The following is a 16,946-nucleotide window of genomic DNA, read 5'->3' as shown; positions in this document are numbered from 1 at the left end:
GTAAGCTTCCCATGCCACACGCACTCATGCAACCCCATACCATCAGAGATTCAGGCTTTTGAACGGAGCGTTGATAACAACTTGGGTTGTCCTTGTCCTCTTTAGTCCGGATGACATGGCGTCCCAGTTTTCCAAAAAGAACTTTTTCAAATTTTGATTCATCTGACCACAGAACAGTTTTCCACTTTGCACATTCCATTTTAAATGAGCCTTGGCCCAGAGAAAACATCTGAACTTCTGGATCATGTTAAGATACGGGTGAATGGGACGGTGGATTGTGTTCACCGACAATGTTTTCTGGAAGTATTCCTGACCCCATGTTGTGATTTCCATTACAGTAGCATTCCTGTATGTGATGCAGTGCCGTCTTAGGGCCCGAAGATCACGGATGATATTATGCACTGTAGATGATAACTTCAAACTCTGCTCTTTTTCTCTGAGAAACTCCTTTCTGAGATTGCTCCACTATTTTTTCGCAGGAGCATTTTGGGAATTGGTGATCCTCTGCCCATCTTGACTTCTGAGAGACACTGCCACTCTGAGAGGCTCTTTTTCTACCCAATCATGTTGCCAATTGACCTAATAAGTTGCATATTGCTCCTCCAGCTGTTCCGAATATGTATGTTTAACTTTTCCAGCCACTTATTGTTACCTGTCCCAACATTTTTGGAATGTGTAGCTCTCATGAAATCCACACTCTAAAAACTGCTGGGTTAAAAAATAACCCAACCTTAACCACGCTGCTGGGTCACTATTGGACAGAACACGCGCTGGGTTGGTTTGACCCAAGTGCTGGGTTTTACCGTTTAACCCATATTACTGGGTCATTCATTTGACCCAACCAGTGGGTAAAATTAACCCTCTTGCTGGGTTAAGTCAAACAAATAGTTTAGTCAAATAAATAGTTATTATTTAATAATAAATAGATTATTTCCTGTCTCACTGCCTTTATTCATTAGTTACAAATATATTTTATATTACGAATGTAAAATAATAATTGTCTCTGTAATACAATAAACCAGAGGCCATGTATATGTGATTTCAATCTCATTTAATTTAAAACATTATTTCTTTAAAAACAATACATTTCTTTAATACTTTGTTTGTATACAATATTGAATACATTCTTTACCCCCCCATCCCAACCCCCACCCACACACCCTCTGACATTCACCCTTCCCCACAGACTTTATAACAAATGTAAATCTGTCCAAATATTCAGGCATTAAAAGTCATTAAACAACTAATTTGAACTCTCATACGATTACAATTTAATTTATTAAGATGTGTTGATTTAAGAACAGCAACAAAATAGATTTTAAAATCATCTAAATATCATGTGGCCCTGAAACCACTGTTGTTCTCAAAAACTTTACAGAGGAGGACTCTTTTCCTTCAATTTGATATACAGCATGCTGGAGAAACTCCCAGGTGGGGAGACACTGCTTGGTGTACTGAACATCAAAAACAAAAAAAGCTTTAAAGCAAAGATCAACCGCCTCCAACAAAGACTCAGTCTCAATCGCGTGGCCTGGAATAATGGCAGCGGTCTGTGATGTCCCCCTTGTCTCATCACTGAGGCACAGAATGTGCAGCAATGCTCCAGTCATCTCATGGTTTAAATATTCAACCATGTTGGTCCCAACCTGTTGATTACACACAATAACTTAGAGTGTTGTAATATAACTGACATGCTAGTTAAGCTTTTTTGGTGGAAATATAAAAAAAATTGTATTGCAAACATTACCAAATATGACAAAATATGTATTTATTTACATATTTATAGTAATGGTAATAAAAGACTAATTTGGACTAATATTATCAACATTTAGGCATTAAAAAAAGTCTAAATATTACTGTAATGTTGATAGTGTCTTTAACATTAAAACTCACAAACCCGCTTGTTAATCTCCTGACTGGCAGCACTGATGATCATTTAGATAAGCTTAGATAATTTTCAGCTTAGATAATTTACATTTATGCATTTTGCAGACGCTTTTATCCAAAGTGACTTACATTGCATTTCAAGATACACATTTACATTCGTATCAGTTTTTGCTTTCCCTGGGAATCAAACCCATAATATTGCCATTGCAAGCGCCAATGCTCTACTGTTTGAGCTACAGGGAAGATAATGTTACACAATAAAATTAAAGATGACATGCATGGTAGGGTATCATGTAAGTTTAAATTTTAAACTGACGCCTGTCCATTGAAAATAATCCAGGCGGAAATTCCTTTACACTACTAATCAGAGCCAGATGTGACGACACATACTTTGATAAAGGCCTATAGTTTTCTCATTTAAATGTTATTCTTCAGGTAAAATGTTATGTCCTTTTTTATGGTTGTTTACTTACAATACTTTTTGTTTTCTCATTTACTGGTTTGGTTCATTTGAAGCCATTTTCTTGATGTGGTTTAAATTCTAAATAACTGCTATAAGAACAAGCTAAAAAGGAAGCACCATCACCAGTACTCTGACTTGCGATATAATAGCTGTATATTCTTAGTATACAGACAGACATTTCCAGTGAAATCGGACTCGACAGCTCAAATTATAAATCATTATTATAAATGTACCGTTGTGAATCGGGGGGAAGTTAAAGGATTAGTTCTCCCCAAAATGAAAATGTCCTAATAATTTACTCACCCAATGCCATCCAAGATATCCATGTCTTTCTTTCCTCAGTGCGAGAGAAATTATGTTTTTTGAGGAAAACATTTCTGGATTTTTCTTCTAACAATGGACTTCATTGGTTGCCATCGTTTTTAAGTCCAAATGCAGTTTCAAAAGTCTTTGAAGTGTTTAAACGGGCTGTACACGATCACAGCTGAAGAAGAGGTTGTTATCTAGTGAAACGATAGGTCATTTTAATTTTTTTTTAAATAATTTATAGACTTTTTACCTTCAATAGTTCGGATTGAGCTGATCAACAAACGGACAGGGAACTACGTCATCATGTTGAAAGGTCATGCCAGCGCCGCCAGAAGTACCGCCCCACTGTTTACAATGCGACCATAAGTAGGAGGATAGTTCAAATAATATTATTTGCAATTATATATATATAGTAATAATATTCAGTGAATATGAATAGTAAATGAATAACATTCTGATGAATATGAATAGTAGGCGTGACCTTTCAACGTGATGATGTAATTCCCTGTCCGTTTGTTAATCAGCTCAGTCCGAACTATTGAAGGTAAAAAGTCTATAAATTATTTAAAAAAAAATTAAAATGACCTATCGTTTCACTAGATAACAACCTCTTCTTCAGCTGTGATCGTGTACAGCCCATTTAAACACTTCAAAGACTTTTGAAACTGCATTTGGACTTAAAAACGATGGCAACCCATGAAGTCCATTGTTAGAAGAAAAATCCAGAAATGTTTTCCTCAAAAAACATAATTTCTCTCGCACTGAGGAAAGAAAGACATGGATATCTTGGATGGCATTGGGTGAGTAAATTATTAGGACATTTTCATTTTGGGGAGAACTAATCCTTTAAGGTGACTGGGACACTGGGAAAAGACACTGATCTTTCATGTACTTGCTCAATAACAGATTTTTGTAAAAATTTGTATCCAAAAAAAGTTACGAATTGCAGCTTTCCTTAACTTTTGTTGGGTAAAGCTGCAGTCCATAACTTTTGGTGCTCTAGCGGTTAATAAACAGAACTGCATGTGTTTTGCGGAAGAACATTGTAACCGGAGTTACTCTTTTTATGTCTATGACGAGTCACACAGGTACTGTAATCCTCCGCCAGTCTAAAATAGTCTGAATATAAAGACTTATTATATAGGTGTACCGTTAGTGATTCAGGATAAGACAAAAACACGATTTGGAAAATGGATTCATGATGTACTCACTCATTATATACTATTTGTAAATTTTGAACACACACAAAAAAAAGGTTATGGACTGCAGCTTTCAAAATTATAAATCTATTTATTAATTATCAATATTGTAACCCTGAATTACTTTCATAGTTATCAAGCATATCAAACAGTGCAAATGTCCACCCTTATTGAAGTAGAAACACTAAAGCAAAACTTACAAGTTGCATGTCAATAAATGACTTCAGGGCCTCCTCTGTGGTGGGTCTGAAGACCTTTCCTCCTCTCCTGTAGATGGATGGGGGAAGCAGAGTTGCCAGGACCTTCAAAGCTGTCTCCTCTTTAGCAGCTAAACAATTTACGGAGCCCTTCTGGAACCACTTTGTCAAAAAAAAAAATATAAGCTAACTCGTGGCCTCAAGATAAGCTAACTCGTGGCCTCAAGATAAGCTAAGTCGTGGCCTCAAGATAAGCTAAGTCGTGGCCTCAAGATAAGCTAAGTCGTGGCCTCAAGATAAGCTAAGTCGTGGCCTCAAGATAAGCTAAGTCGTGGCCTCAAGATAAGCTAAGTCGTGGCCTCAAGATAAGCTAAGTCGTGGCCTCAAGATAAGCTAAGTCGTGGCCTCAAGATAAGCTAAGTCGTGGCCTCAAGATAAGCTAAGTCGTGGCCTCAAGATAAGCTAACTCGTGGCCTCAAGATAAGCTAACTCGTGGCCTCAAGATAAGCTAACTCGTGGCCTCAAGATAAGCTAAGTCGTGGCCTCAAGATAAGCTAACTCGTGGCCTCAAGATAAGCTAACTCGTGGCCTCAAGATAAGCTAAGTCGTGGCCTCAAGATAAGCTAACTCGTGGCCTCAAGATAAGCTAACTCGTGGCCTCAAGATAAGCTAACTCGTGGCCTCAAGATAAGCTAACTCGTGGCCTCAAGATAAGCTAACTCGTGGCCTCAAGATAAGCTAAGTCGTGGCCTCAAGATAAGCTAACTCGTGGCCTCAAGATAAGCTAACTCGTGGCCTCAAGATAAGCTAAGTCGTGGCCTCAAGATAGTGAAGTGTCTGACACATGGACCCTTTGTTATTAAACTGGACCCTGTACTGTAGTGCAATGTAATAATTCACATTCTGTGCAATATTATCTGTTTTATAATTCAGTGTAATAGAATTTGCTGCATTTCTGTTTCTATTAATTTACTAGTACTGTTCATCACAATCAATTCAATTCTGTTAATACAGTAATATAAATCTTGTAGGCTGCATTCCCATAGTCCTTTATAATTCTTCTTCATATTTTATAGCATATTTTTATACTTTTTACATGTATGTAGGCTACTAGTTTATTTACCAACTTCTATTATTATTTATATTGCTTTAAATGTCTTGATGTGCACATCAACTGTGACACAAGAATTGTCCCCTGGGTTATCAATATCAATAAAGATCAAAGTATTTCTGATTCTGATTTTAAGATAGCCTATAGTAGTGTGCAGACTGGTTCATTAATTATTGAAGTGTTTCACATTTTGGAAAAGCATGTCTGTGTAGCCTACGATAAAACGTCAGCAGAGGGCGGTCTAGGCTTAGGTCACGGTACCTCCATCTGGCTGTATGTATTTATGTGTATTTCCCGGTATTTCCCAGTTGATGGCAAGGAGTTGCGGGCTGAGAATGCGTTAGATGATCATATAATTAATTGTGACGGCTTTACAGAAGTAAGAGTGTTTTAATTAGAATGGTTAACATTTAGTTAGATGGCAAATTACTGAGTTAAGATAACTGCAAGACATAAGAGATCGCTAATGTGTTGTCATCATGACGTTTTCCCTGTGGTGAACGTAAAGCATTTTGGGAATCCGCAGCACAAGTATTAGGCGCTAGACTTCTATGCATGAGGGAAGAACAGTGTTCAAGATGCTGTCTACCTATAAACTGCAATAGTCGTTCTCACGATAGAAGTGGCATAAAGCTTAAGAATGGAATATCATTTTATCGTTTTCCAGCGTGGAAAAATAATAGTACAAGCCATGTTTCAGAGGTGACAAAAAGGCGACGAATGGCATGGATAGCGAGAAGGGTCTGTCTGTGCAGACTGCAAGACGGGGGCGTAACTTGAAGTTGTTCAAATCACACAGAACCACGCAAGATCTCAAAACGAGATTTTGTCGGGATGCGTTAGAAACCGCATACCCTTTAATTAGGCACTTAATGTCAATAAGTACTAACTTAAGGAGCGCTAAAAGAGTTTATACTCTACAGCCTAAATGCATATGTATGAGGTATGAATCCAAATTGTATATCATCATCCGCTATGTTGATCATGTGACCTACAAAGTTAAAACAAGCACAAAAACGTAAAAGACATAAGTGACAGGTTTACTTATTGTATTTGTAATTGATAATGAAGAACATGTTGCAGAAACGGCTGCCTTTTTATTTTGTGATTGTAGTATAGCCAATACTGTTGATTTAATTTTTTTATATTTTTAACTCCACTAATGTGTTCAAGTGTTATCCTTAAAGCATTTTTTTATTAGAAAACCCAAAATCGTTATCTCTTGAATATTTTTTTAAAATAATTTTACGTGAAAAACGTTTTTCTTTTATAGTATCTCATACTATGATGAACACATATTTTTTTTATTAACTGTTTTATCGCATTATTATTGTTTATTGTCAGATACAACCTCTTACCATGATCTTTTATGTAATAATTTTAATCAAATATAATCAAATAATTATAATTTGGCAATAATAATAAAAAGTGGGTCAAGTGCACAAACACCTCACAGCGACTCTGCAATATCTGCACAAAAGGTACTTCGATCAGCTGCTCGAAGATCTCACCTTTGGAGAAGACTGTTGATTTGACACTCTAAAAATGTAAGTATTACTACTCGAAAATTAACATTACCCCATAATGAATTGCATCTTTTGCCCACCCCAACACTTACCATGCAATAATAACGATAAATGCCAACCAATAATGATATATTTTTTTTTTTCTTAAAATGACATTTTAGTAAAAAAAAGCCAAATGTATTTTCTTTTGTGACACAGCTATACATGAATATATACTAGTTAAATAAATGCAGTCGATGTGAATACATCCATTTTCAGTCAAGCAATTAATACATGAATGGATAAAATATTTATATTTTATTTACTGAGAACAAAAAAACATGTCTAAATGATTAAAATAATGTATAAAAGTTATCATCACAATAAATGCATACATGCACAAGTCAACAACACATGATACAAAGCTTCATTCAAACTTATTGTTCTAACAATCAAGTATTTAGAGATGGTGAACCCAACATCCTCCTGTGATCTGAACACAGCTGATACAGTTCTGCCGCTGCACTTCACGATCTCACTCTTCTCAACAGGGATGTCGTTGAGCAACAGGATGAGGAAGACCATGATGACGGCTCTCTGAACCACACAACCTTGAAGCAAGAGCAGAAGAACACGTGCAGGACAATCTGACCGCTGTGTCTGCTCCGAACTTTCATGTGCCTGCACTCCATGAGTATGACTACCTGAAAAACATTTACACAGAGTTTACAAGTATATGCATTGATTTATTACTTTTGTAGTGGGCTAAACCACTGAAGTGGTTCGAATTCAATTTATAAATAAATTATACATTTATCCAAAGTGACTTACAGTGCATTCAGACTAACAGTTTTTACCTAACATGTGTTCCCTGGAATTCGAACCCAAAACCTTGCACTGCTAACGCAATGCTCTACCACTTGAGCCACAGGAACACCAGTGTGTCCTTAAGCAAGGCTCTCTTCTCCAGGTTAATCAGGGGATTGAAGGCCCCTGTAATAAGAGCACTGTCAATCACTTCAAATAAAAGCTCCATCACATTTTTTGATGATGCTTTTGAAGCTTCTGAAAGTCGGCCTTCATTGTTTAAACATTAACCAGCTGAACAAACATTACCAAAATCACATCCTCAGTGTCTTGTGGTCTTTCTCTAGATGCTCTCACTGGCTCTGGGGTCACTAAGGATGAAGACACCAGAGCAGCATCTGGTCCTGATGAGACAGTAAGAGCTGGAGTGATAAAGCGTCTCATTTGTGACTCTCGATCATTTCCAGGATGATGCTGTAGTCTTCTCCATCCTCAGTCCACACACCAGTCTACAGACATTTTCATGTCCTACAAAAATACACATACACAATACAAAAAGTCATTACATTATTCTTTTGTTTCAGGTTTTCCCTCTTTTTCATCTTTCCTTGCAGGTCCTGCTCCACCACAAAAGATCTGCAGCAAATGCACAGAAATCAAGAATAAGAAAGGAGGTGTAATAGTTGTTTAAAATTACATTTATTAAAATAAAATACAACTTAAGACTTAAAATGTTTCATTTATTTTTGTAGTGTACTTACACAAATCCTTTGATGGCAGCATTCCTTCATCAGTTACTCTACAGCAGATAAACACATATGTGTCTCATCTGTCCCTGTAACATCCAGACAAGAGTCAGTCTCCTCTGTCATATATCTGTGATATACTGCATTTACATGTTGAACTAATAACTGATGCAACTCACTTTTTATCCAACAAAAATGTTCCTTAAATTATCAATATTGCAAATGGACAAATAAAATAGATAACTTATGTTTAGTTACTGTATGTAGATTTGTTTGTTTACATGACTCACATTCATCTATAGCAGTGTTGACAAAAGTGAATTCTACACAATATCACACACAGATATCACTCAGACACCTGTTTCATGTCTGTTAGATGTGCTCATCTACAATACTTATCAAACAGCCAGATCATAAATAGACATTTTAGTAATAGTCTTCAAGAAGTATATATAGTTTATGTAAATCTACTATTGAGTCGAGTACTTAATGGAGCTTCACTGTTAGTTATGCATTATAAAACATGTTTACAGCTAAATCACAAATATGCTATATTATGTAGGTCACAGACAGACTGAGCCTGTGATACCTGGGGATGGCGTCTTTAGACCTTTTGCTTATATGTTGCTTACTTTACGCCTTAGTTTTAATAAATTATTAACTCCAAAAACAATAACACTGTATGAAAATGACTTATACACTTCAACTGAAATAATTACTTCGGAAAAAAAATATATTCTCACCGTTGTCTCTCACAGCAAGCTGTCATATTCGTCTTCTTTCCAGTTTAACGGCGGTTGGCATCCAGCTTATTGGTGCATTACCGCCCTCTTCTGTTCCGGAGTGTGGGTCACGTAATACGTTTTCCTACTAAAACGTACACTCTCACATTGTTCCCTAACATTAATATCTACACACACATCATGAATCAAATCCTGCCTAAAATCCCTGCCTCCCTTAAAACGTAACCAATATTCTACTCTGTGCCGCCATATTGCCAACAATTTATCGTTTTGAGGTCTCGCGCGGACGTACAGACGTACACACTTGTGGATAGCAGCGGTAAGGAGGCCAAGCTTACCTTCGATAACACTCCACCACACATGATGGTGTTCAAAGCATTTTCACAAAGGTAAGTTACAATAACTCTCTGTAAATGTTAACTAGCATGACATGGCTAGAAAATTAACTTAAGTTACCTGTGTATTAAAGCGTAACGTTAATCAGTTTTAAATGTTGTACATCTAGGCTACATTGCAATTTATTTGGTGACTGTGTTTGCAGTCAAACCTGCCTATGAAATGTTGGAGTGTGATCCTGCTTTGATTACAGGAATAAATTAGTTTAAAATATATTAAAATAGAGAAGTCATTTTATATTGTCATAATATTTCACAATATTACTGTTTTTATTATTATTAATTTTTTATCAAATAAATGCAGCCTTGGTGAGCAGAAGATGCTTCTTTTAAAAACATTTAAAAATCGTTAAAAATCCCAAACTTTTGAACGGTAGTGTATGTTGCCCCCTGTGTATAGATAATCTGGAATCTTTAGGAATAGAGGTTGTGATATGACACGATTTCTTTATATTGTTACTAGGGATGTCAACGATTAATCGATGATCGATTAATTGTCGATAAGAGATGCAATCGATTAAGGCTATCGATGGTCGGTTAACCGATTCAATGTTGGGCTGCGTGCGGCTCATGCGCACTCAACACGTGCGAGCGGCTGTGAGTGACGGTGACGATATATAAAAGCATCATCATTGATTCACAATGTACAAATTAAGCTTTTAATGTGATTTAAACTTTAAAGTATATTAAAATAGAAACAACATAAAAGTTCTTCAACATTAAATTGTTCTTCAACTGTTTTATATCGTGCGCTTTGCAGGGCTGCGGGACACAGTGACAGGACAGATAGTCTATTCATTCCTACAACTTGTTAATTCATTCCTACGAATTATTAATGTGGCAAGTGTCCATGTTTCATTAATTTTTGTTCCCTAAATAACCCATGATTTAAGTGAAATAAGGGAACAAATTAATAAATCGAACGAATTCTTAATTCATGAAATCTTTAATTTCCCTTCCCATGTTTACCACAGTAAGAGATGCGAAAACAGTTATTAAAAGCGAAAGATAATAAAATAAACCTGGGAAATTGGAGGGTTAGACTATGAAGATTTAGGAAAAGAAACAATGCCTAAATATAGCCTACTGAATTTGTGGAAATTCGTGACCAACCGGCAAACCAGAACAAAGCCGCGTAAATGAAGACTATGGGGTCCAAAAGCATGGTCGCGAGCTAACATTTTCCAGTTAACCTATTATTCCTCTAATAAACAAAGCTTTTATACCACACTTGTCATAATCAGATCTTATCATTTCTAAATAAATAATTGCTGGATTCAAAACAGCGATTAATAGGCGCTGTGACCGACACATTCCTGGAGCATTCACTGTTGTCACTAAACGGTGACGCCGAGCATCGTTCACAAGTTTCTGCATGGACCTGACTAGGGCACAGGTTCTAAGCCCTGGGACAAAATGGGATGCTTTAAGGAAAATGTATAGCCTACTAAGTAATAGGCCCAAAATAAAAATAACAATTTGTTTTCATGTTTTTTTTTTTTTTTTTTTTTACATCGGCTGTGCGAAATATATCCGACTTAAATAGGCTAATTAAGATTAACGGATTTAAAACAGAAGTGTGGGCGCGTTTTTGCTCATATGAAGAGGATCATCTTTTCCGTCTATATGCGAATGCGTGTTAAGTACAAGCCTAGTTTACATTATAAATAATAGTTTAACATTCAAATACATTGCGAATATGGAAACATTTCGATTTGTGCCGAATGAGACATGAGCAATAACCTCCAAATAAATCTAGCCAAAGCCGCGCTCGCTCATCCTCGTATGCACGCATGCACTGTCACGATCTAATGCGCTGTATGCCGGATTTTTAAAAATCTGACATTTTCTAGGACAGAATCCAGCAGGATCAAATTAATGTGAGCAACTGTGTTTTGGTGCAGCAGCGCCGATGTAGTTCACTTAATGTGCAGCGCAGTCACACGCGCTCCACATTTCGGATAATTTTATACAATAATGTCAGTTGAAAACATTGCAATTGTGCTTTAAAATACAACAACGAGCACCACAAAACCATTTAAAGATGCGCGTTCAGCGTTCTCCGTGCGGGATTGGAAACTGTCAACAAAGTAAAATGACCTCAAAAGTATGGCGCAATCTCTTCATTTTATCAAATGATCATAATCGCATCTATTCATTTTATAATCCTGCTACTAGCATTTTATTCAGACTAAAACCTCTTTAATTCAAGTGAGAAAGCGTTTTGTGTGTGTGTGTGTGTGGCTTTTGCACATCCTGTCATACCGCTGACTGCGTGCCTGCAATAGACGCATTTTGCAGTATTATGGTTAACGATTAATCGATTAATTGATCGTTAATTTAAACGACGATCGATCATGGAAATAATCGAAATTTGACATCCCTAATTGTTACTGTCAGACACTACACCTGCACCTGTGATGGAAGATCCTGAGAATCCACTCCCATCGCCGGACACTGTACACACCACTCATGAGACTGAGCTGAAGACTTTGCTGGATAATAATTGCGGTTGTGTGCTGTGCTTTGACCAATGTGTCCAAGTATTGTTGTGAACGTGTCATGTTAGAATTATACACCATGCTCACATCTAATATGTAAAATGTTTTTTTTTTTTTTTCTAAAAAAAGATTTTGTAATGTCTCTTCTCACATGTAATGTTTTTTTAGCCATGTCTGTAAATAAAATACACAAAGATTGAATGTAATTCTGCCTCCTTTATCTTTATTAAGGAAGAATTGTGCAAAATCAGTGTTCTTTGGTTGCAAACACAATTACATAACTTAAATAGTAGTAACAACCAACTTAATTTCAGTTTCTTTACATATTTAACATGTAAATACAATTAGATGAATACATTTACATTTATAAAGAGTCGAAAAAAAATGATGAGAAACTGAAAATGTATGAGACAGTTCTGATTATCGCAAGCAAACATGTCATCAAGCTCTTCAGGCTGTCTGCAAAAGCAGCACAACACAACCTTTTCACATGCCCTTCTTTTGGGCTGGAGGGTGTTACCTTGACCAGACGGTCTGCTCATAAGGATCGAGTCCTTCGATTCTCTTTATTTTCTCGTCATATCTCATCTTTGCATTAGGATTTAGTTTTAGGCGGTATGCTCCGACAATGTTTTCTTTAGCCCGCTGCATTTTGTAGGATTATATTCAGTTTTCACTCTAATGTGTCATTATTTTCATGCCAGAACACTAGCCTGCAATGCCAGACGATGGCCAAACATACCCATAATTCTTTGCATTCGGATGACGTTGCCGCCCAGTTGGTCACATGTGTTAGCGATCTCTTATAGGTGTTTGAGCTGGAAGCATTAACGATTAGAATAACAAGTTAAGCAGGCTAATTCAACGTTACTGGCTATCAAGTCACTGCTATCTTAGTCTCTGTTACTAATGTTACAAATTTTATCGGACTTGATAGCCATTAATGTTGAATTAGCCTGCTTAACTTGTTATGCTAATTATTCATATGATCATCTAATGCATTCTCATCCCGCAACTCCTTGCAGTCAACTGGGAAATACACATAAATACATACAGCCAGATGGAGGTACCGTGACCTAAGCCTAGACCGCCCTCTGCTGACGTTTTATCGTAGGCTACACAGACATGCTTTTCCAAAATGTGAAACACTTCAATAATTAATGAACCAGTCTGCACACTACTATAGGCTATCTTAAAATCAGAATCAGAAATACTTTGATCTTTATTGATATTGATAACCCAGGGGACAATTCTTGTGTCACAGTTGATGTGCACATCAAGACATTTAAAGCAATATAAATAATAATAGAAGTTGGTAAATAAACTAGTAGCCTATATACATGTAAAAAGTATAAAAATATGCTATAAAATATGAAGAAGAATTATAAAGGACTATGGAAATACAGCCTACAAGATTTATATTACTGTATTAACAGAATTGAATTGATTGTGATGAACAGTACTAGTAAATTAATAGAAACAGAACTGCAGCAAATTCTATTACACTGAATATTAAAACAGATAATATTGCACAGAATGTGAAGTATTACATTGCACTACAGTACAGGGTCCAGTTTAATAACAAAGGCTCCATGTGTCAGACACTTCACTATCTTGAGGCCACGAGTTAGCTTATCTTGAGGCCACGAGTTAGCTTATCTTGAGGCCACGACTTAGCTTATCTTGAGGCCACGAGTTAGCTTATCTTGAGGCCACGACTTAGCTTATCTTGAGGCCACGAGTTAGCTTATCTTGAGGCCACGAGTTAGCTTATCTTGAGGCCACGAGTTAGCTTATCTTGAGGCCACGAGTTAGCTTATCTTGAGGCCACGACTTAGCTTATCTTGAGGCCACGAGTTAGCTTATCTTGAGGCCACGACTTAGCTTATCTTGAGGCCACGAGTTAGCTTATCTTGAGGCCACGACTTAGCTTATCTTGAGGCCACGACTTAGCTTATCTTGAGGCCACGAGTTAGCTTATCTTGAGGCCACGACTTAGCTTATCTTGAGGCCACGAGTTAGCTTATCTTGAGGCCACGACTTAGCTTATCTTGAGGCCACGAGTTAGCTTATCTTGAGGCCACGACTTAGCTTATCTTGAGGCCACGAGTTAGCTTATCTTGAGGCCACGACTTAGCTTATCTTGAGGCCACGACTTAGCTTATCTTGAGGCCACGAGTTAGCTTATCTTGAGGCCACGACTTAGCTTATCTTGAGGCCACGAGTTAACTTATCTTGAGGCCACGAGTTAGCTTATCTTGAGGCCACGAGTTAGTATCTTGAGGCCACGAGTTAGTATCTTGAGGCCACGAGTTAGTATCTTGAGGCCACGAGTTAGTATCTTGAGGCCACGAGTTAGTATCTTGAGGCCACGAGTTAACTTATCTTGAGGCCACGAGTTAGTTTTTTTTTTTTTTTTTGACAAAGTGGTTCCAGAAGGGCTCCGTAACAATTTGACCAAAATACATAAAGTTGCATTAACATTTATATAGTATGCTGTATATAACAATTCATATTTCTAAAGTAGCATTTCTGACTTTTCTTAACACTGATTATCTCTTCATCACAGAACCTATCTGCACATAATTATCTGATAATTATGTGTTCACATGGGGAGTTTCTTGACGAAGTGACATCGCCAACTACTGACCTGGCATGCATACAGCCTTTTAAATCATTTTCGCGGATCCGTGAAAAAGGGGATCGTTTTTAAAACGTTGACGTCTGCTTTTAATACATCGTTGCCCTCTAAACATTTCTGACATTTCGGCCCACGGTCATATCCGTTTAAATCTTTATTCAGAGCATTGCCATGACAAGTATAAAAGCAAGGCTGTAAAGGATAAACTCACCGTGTTTTAATGGCATCCGCAGTAAAAAAAAAAAAAAAAAAAAAAGCTGTATATAACTCCTAGATCTATTTTTCCACAGCTCATATTGACTGGGGAGTTTTATAAAATTTTCTCAGACAGATATTTTTGAGTGTTTCAGCAGAACACAGTAAATAGCAGTACAACTTGCTTTTAGAGATGCACGTCACAGCCTCCCGTGTGATGGCAAAGATGGCGCTGATGAATATAGCAAAAAAACATTATTTGGCCTCAGAAATTCTTCGCGCACACTCGGCAGATGACCACTGTCTTAATAACGTTACTAAATTATAGTCTTAGCACCTAAAATCTTGTAATTTGTTTTCAGGGCGAGAAAACGCTTCACATGAAATCGATTTATTTCTCCTTTCCTCTGACGCTGTAAAGATTGCACGTCATTCATATAAAAACCTTTTTTTTTTTTTTTTTTTTTTTTGGCAAAAACGATTCTGGTTCAGAGTCCGACAGAGACTTTACAGAAGACACACGCAGACTGTGCTGGAACTTACCTCAGTTGCTTTTTCTGACGAGTATTTCTAAAATACAGCAGACTTTCCACACAGAACTCACTCACTATTTCCCGCCGATTTACGTACGAGCCCTGTGAGGGACTAACTTACTGCGCTTGTAGGCCTATGGATTTCATACAAAACGCTTTCCTCACTTTTAAATACGCAACGTCCACAATGAATACGATAATAATTACGTGATTAATTTACAATTTAAACAGCATATTTCAAAAAGGCTGCATATATAGGCTAGCTGGTTTACAACTAAGGATTTAAGGATGCTGCATTTTGTAAAAAATCTAACAGGTTAGCAGTGTTTATTTAATGTTTCACAGAATAAATACGTTACCCCTCACACTTCCATATCAAAGACTGTATGTTGAACAGTGAAATTAGCTTCCTGTTACCACAACTTATTAAAAATATAGGTAAACATTAATTTAACTTACCATAAAACACTGCCCGCTCCGAGTGCGTGCCTCCTCCAGTCAGAAGTGAAGAATCCAGAAAGTTCCGCAAAGAATGAAGTAATAAACCAGTTGCTGGGTCAAAATAACCCAACCAACTGTTTATTTGTGAATGACCCCGTTACAAATCATTTTACCCAGCATGAGCAACCCAATAATGTGTTTACAGTAGCCCAAACAACCCAACTTTTTGACCCAGCACAATCAACCCAACAATTTGTTTACAGAAACAACCCAGCATTTTTTTGAGTGCAAACTGAGCCAATATTTGGTATGACATTTCAAAATGTTTCACTTTCAACATTTGATATGTTATCAATATTCTATTGTGAATAAAAAATAAGTTGATTAAATGTATTAATTATTCCACTCCTTTTTTTACTCACAATTTGTAAAGTGTCCCAACTTTTTTGGAATCGGGTTTGAATGATACTGTTATTCTGCGTTTATGCTATTTATAATCAATGCATGAAATCTAAATTACATTTTAAATTACTTTGATTAAAAGACAGTTGTGAAGACTAATAACATTTAATCTTTCCTAACATTTGAAACACATTTCAGATTGTGTAAGTAACAATCATTTTATTATTATTATTATTAACAACATATTTCAAATAAATGCTGTTACTTTGAACTTCATATTCATCAAAGAATTTTGAAAAAAATGTTTCCTCAAGAATACGAAGCAGCAAAAATGTTTTCCAAAACTGATAATAATAAGAGCCATTAAACTAATTTGTAATATCTGAGCACCAAATCCGCACATTAAAATGATTTATGAACATGAACATCATCTATATAATCCGTTATATGGTCTTGCTGAGATATTAATTCGACAATGGCTATTTTCTTGGTTTGTTGTATAGTTCTTATTGACATTTTTGTCTGGTTCAGTTCCTGTTTGGGAACATGCAAAGCAGATCTCATCCTGTTAAAACTGAGATTTAAAATAATAATAATTTGAGTTGATTTTAAAATTGTTGATTAATACATTAAATGTATATATTTTTCCAGGATACTTTGTAAAATAGAAAGTAAACTGCATTTATTTTATTTTTTATTTATTATTACTATACTTACCTCAAACATTTTACTAGTATATCTAATATAGAAACTAGTATAGAAATTCTGCATTTTTTAAACTTGCATTTGGCATAGTATAACTGTGAATATCAATTGGCTATTATTAAGATAAATTGATTGCTATGTTTTGAATTAAAACGCCTTTTAAATG

At 36.3% G+C, this 16,946-nt stretch overlaps 2 long non-coding RNA genes across 2 annotated transcripts; both read right to left on the bottom strand.

Annotated features, from left to right (window-relative positions):
- Positions 1-1,160: 1,160 nt before the first annotated feature.
- On the bottom strand, positions 1,161-15,965 carry LOC128011133 (uncharacterized). Its single transcript, XR_008182473.1, has 3 exons — positions 15,692-15,965; positions 4,059-4,186; positions 1,161-1,646 (listed from the first exon to the last, which is right to left on the bottom strand). It is a non-coding gene; the product is annotated as an uncharacterized LOC128011133 (long non-coding RNA).
- On the bottom strand, positions 7,731-10,075 carry LOC128011134 (uncharacterized). Its single transcript, XR_008182474.1, has 3 exons — positions 8,968-10,075; positions 8,240-8,313; positions 7,731-8,114 (listed from the first exon to the last, which is right to left on the bottom strand). It is a non-coding gene; the product is annotated as an uncharacterized LOC128011134 (long non-coding RNA).
- Positions 15,966-16,946: the final 981 nt, after the last annotated feature.

This window comes from Carassius gibelio, chromosome B23 (assembly GCF_023724105.1).
Source record: "Carassius gibelio isolate Cgi1373 ecotype wild population from Czech Republic chromosome B23, carGib1.2-hapl.c, whole genome shotgun sequence".
NCBI classification, from domain to species: Eukaryota; Metazoa; Chordata; class Actinopteri; order Cypriniformes; family Cyprinidae; genus Carassius; species Carassius gibelio.
The sequence above is the reverse complement of the archived record's forward strand: the minus strand, read 5'-3'. Positions and strand labels throughout refer to the sequence as shown.